Source organism: Otolemur garnettii, unplaced genomic scaffold, assembly GCF_000181295.1.
Source record: "Otolemur garnettii isolate 467f Iridium unplaced genomic scaffold, OtoGar3 scaffold00029, whole genome shotgun sequence".
Taxonomy (NCBI): domain Eukaryota; kingdom Metazoa; phylum Chordata; class Mammalia; order Primates; family Galagidae; genus Otolemur; species Otolemur garnettii.
Window position 1 is genome coordinate 14,741,155 of NW_003852424.1, and position 4,580 is coordinate 14,745,734.

Here is a 4,580-nt window from a genome sequence, read left to right on the forward strand (position 1 = left end):
AAAAAAAAAAAAAAAAAGAAATGTGTGCATGTGGCTCTGTACCCATAGCTCAGTGGTTGCGGTGCCAGCCATATACATTAGGGCTGGTGGGTTGGAACCCAGCCTGGGCCTGCTAAACAACAATGACAACTACAACAACAACAAAAAAGAAAAATAGCTGGGCATTGTGGCAGGCGCCTGTAGTCCCAGCTACTTGAGAGGCTGAGATAAAAGAATCACACACCATAAGTTATTTAATTGTATGGTTTTCATTATATGTACCCAAACTTATTGGATCTGTAGATAGATGTTTTCATCATTTGGGAAATTTTCCAGCTATTATCTCTTCAAACATTTCTTCTGCTCCATTCTCTCTCTCTCTTCCCCAGGACTCCAGTTACCTCTATGTAGGACCGTTTTACATTATCTCACAGGTCTCTGATACTCTGTTCTGATGTTGTTGGGTTTTGGGGTTTTTTTCTGTTTATTTTCTTTCTGTTTCAGTTTGGATAATTTCTTTTGACCTGTCTTTGAATGTACTAGTCTTCTTTTCTGGTGTGTTTTCTGTTCTTCAGCCATCCAAAACGTTCTTTTCAGATATATTTTAGTTCTAGATCCTCCTCCCTCCACAACCATATGTGTATGTTTTATTTGTCACTATCTCCCTTTGGAGTCCCTATTTCCCTACTGAAATTCTTAATCTTTTCACTCTTCTGCCCCTCTATTCTTTAACACTGAAGTTTCCAATCCCCAGGCTGTGGACTGATTGGTACTGGTCAATGGCCTATTAGGAACCAGGTCACACAGCAGGAGGTGAGCAAAACTTCATTTGTATTTACACTCACTCCTTATCACTCACATCACTACCTGAGCTCTGCTCCCTGTCAGATAAGTGATGACATTAGATTCTCACAGTACGAGCAAGTGAGGGATCTAGATTGTGTGCTCCATGTGAGAGTCTAAAGGCTGATGATCTGAAGTAGAGCTGAAGACATAAGCAATACACTTCAGGTGTCGCTGTCTCTCATAGAAATGGGACAGAGCCACAGAGATAAAAAGGTGGACCCCACTTGGATGCAATAATTGATAAAATTTATTACACCTGCAGGTGGGCTAGAACACCATAGGGGCGTTCAGCACCCGACTGGCAGGTGAAGTGCCTTTTTATACCATTATTTTGCAAGGTCAGCAAGCTAGCGCAATACAGAAGCCAATCATAGCAGTTCATCTTCATAAGATGGGATACATCATAAGGGGTTACACAATTCAGGGTGGGGGTACATGCTAACTTAGGATACATTAACTCACAAATCATCAAACGAGGAGTATTGGGTAAGTTTCTGAGGACAACCTGGGCCTTAAACCAACTTCAGCCCTTTTCACCTGGGGCTCACCTCTCCCTCCCTTCCTTCCCTTATCTTCTCTAGCTTCTTCCCAGAACTTAACTTCTCCTCCCTTGGGGTGGGGGACTGAGGCTAAAAGAGCTTAGGAGAATTTCTTTTTACAAATCTAAGAGGTTTTGGCTCGGCACCTATAGCTCAACCGGCTAAGGCGCCAGCCACGTACACCTAAGGTGGCGGGTTCGAATCCCCAGCCCGGACACGCCAAACAACAATGACGGCTGCAACCAAAAAATAGCCGGGCGTTGTGGCGGGCATCTGTGGTCCCAGCTACTTGGGAGGCAGAGGCAAGAGACTCGCTTGAGCCCAGGAGTTGGAGGTTGCTGTGAGCTGTAATGCCACGGCACTCTACCCAGGGGGACAGCTTGAGGCTCTGTCTCAAAAAAAAAAAAAAAAAAAGAGGTTTGTTGCATTTCTTACTAGTCCTGGGAGTTAGGGGCTGGGGGCTCAGTTATTACAGTCCCCACTGGTTTTATTAGTAATTAATTGAATCTTCAATTTAGATCTACATTTCCCTGTCGCCCCCATGGTCATCAGGGATTAGCTGGTACTGCGTACTTAAGACCATTAATTTTATGGCTTTAAATTTCTGTTGTACAAATGCTATGAGGCGATTAAAAATGATGGGGCCGCAAGTTATTCCAATGAAAAGGAGGAGGAGTGGGCCTGCTATGGCTGACACCCGGATAGTTAGCCAGGGGGATGAATTAAATAAATTTTCATACCAGTTACTCTCCTTTTTACATTGTTCCTCTCTTTCAGATAAATTTTTCCTGACTAGGGCCAAACTGTTCTTTATGACTCCAAAGTGGTTAGCATAGAAACAACAAGTTTCCCCCAAGGCCATGCAAAGGCCTCGTTGTTTTAAGAAGAGTAGGTCTAGGCCTCTCCTGTTCTGTAGAGCCACCTCGGCTAATGAGTTCAAGGACTTCTCCAGATGGGAGACAGAGGCTTCTAAATTTCGAAGGTCTGAATCAATCTGAGTTGTGAGAGCCTTGAAGCCTGGGCTAAGGAGGCTGGTGGCTAGTGCTGTGACACTCGTGGCTGCCGAGCCTGCTAATCCTATGCCTACCAGCAGGGGTACTAGAATGGGGGCCCTGGTTTGTTTTTGCAAGCCGAAAAAATGTTCCCTTCCTCCTTCCCCAGAGTAAAAGTAAACTTGGGGGATGATGTGAGTCAGTATGCAAATCTGAGGGGTGCCATATAAGAATAAAGCATTTACACAAGGGGTTAAACCAATGGCATGCAAACCAAGTTTCTTTGGGAGCTACTGAATAGTAAGGGGAATTATCCATGGGGTGAACTGAAAGTTGAACATGGTGCAAACAGTTGTCTTGGTAAGAGGAGGTGCATAAGGGGTATTTGGGGGATATCACACACCACCCTTGTCCTTGCAAGTCTCCTAATGTTAAAGTAGGTGTGGAGCCCCAAGTACATATACTACTATTTTGTTTAAACATGCTACTTGAAGTGTTTAATATCTGGGTTGGAGCCTGTCCTAAAGTTGCATTAGGAGCTACTCCTACATAATATGGTGGGGCAGGGTTAAGGCAGAGCCAGCAGTCATTTGTCAAATTTGCATTTGTAATGTTTGCTAAATTATATACTGCATCTAAAAGAGCAAGTAAAGGGGATGTCCTAAAGGATGCGGGGGCAATGGTTACAGGTGGCACCTCTTGTGTTCCCAGGCTTACATTGGTGTGATCTGGGGTCTGATTGATGGGTTTAGGGGCTGTTTCAGCAGCCTGGGGTGACTCTGGGTTTAATATAAGGTTTGGGCCTATTGGTCTAAGAGGGGGTGTTTGGGGGACCTTTTGAACAGTGGACAAAAAGCCAAAGTCATGCCCACTAACATATAATCTAATTCTCCAAGTTAGCCCTGTTTGCCATGCTGGTTTTTGCCATTCTTTTACTATCAGCCTGACAGGATTGCAATTACTATTTAGAGTACAGGCACCTGGCAAATGCATTTTCTTGAACTCTTCCACCAATCGTCATTCATTCCCCATGATGCTATGGTTTCACAGCCTCACTCTCCACAGTAGTAATCTCCTACATCCCCACACACTTTCCCAGGTCTCCTACCAAATGGTATGTTCTCTGAAGGGCACAAGTAAAAGTACCTCATAGTCCCTGGGCTTCTCTTCAGCCTGTGCAGCTCCCAATGTCTTCTCCTTTTCCCCATACCTGGTCCAAGTGGTTCCAGTCCAGCGGTAACCAAATAGGGTACAGAAGTCAAAGTGAAAGACCGGCTGGGTGTCTGCTGCTTCTATGCCGCTGTCCTTGGTCTGGCGGAGGATCCACGGAGCTGAGGATCCAGTCATGGGAGATTGGCTGGTGCTGGTTAAGGTTTCCTTTTCTGCTGGTCCCTTGGCTGGTGTGGAGTAGGCAGGCGAGGATGAGGAAGGAAATCTGCATAGCTGGAGCTTTAAGGGATCCCCCATGTTGCAGGGATGTAGTTTTCTGTGGCCCTCTTGATGTGAGTGTAGTAGATCCATGCCTTCTTTCCTCCAACCTTGATGGCTGTTGGGGTAGTTAAAATAACAGGGTAAGGCCCTTCCCAACGTGGAGTTAAAGTTTCAGGGTTATGTCTCTTTACCCAAGCCCAGTCTCCAGGTTGGAAGTTGTGCAGCTGCTCTAGGGTATTAGTGGCCTCAGAGCTGACTGGCTGGATGGCCTTTCAGAGATCTTTGCACAGTTTCTGCAGGGCCTGTAAGGAACTTACAAGTTTATGATTATGGATGGGGGTCAACAATTCATCAGTAAGTTTTGGGAGTATTGGGGGTGGAGTCCCATGAATTATTTCAAAGGGAGTTAACCCTTGGAGGTAAGGGGTGCATTGGGCTCTTTTTTTTTTCTGAGACAGAGCCTCAAGCTATCACCCTGGGTAGAATGCTGTGGCATCACGGCTCACAGCAACCTCCAACTCCTGAGCTCAAGCGAGTCTCCTGCCTCCACCTCCCAAGTAGCTGGGACTACAGGTGCCTGCCACAACACCTGGCTATTTTTTTTTTTTGGTTGTAGCCATCATTGTTGTTTGGTGGGCCCGGGCTGGATTCGAACCCGTCACCTTAGGTGTATGTGGCTGGTGCCTTAGCCACTTGAGCCACAGGCACCGAGCCGCATCAGGCTCTTAACAGGGTGAAAGGGAGAGGTCCACCCAGTTGCCGCCAGTTTCTATGTGTAATTTAGTTAAAGTTT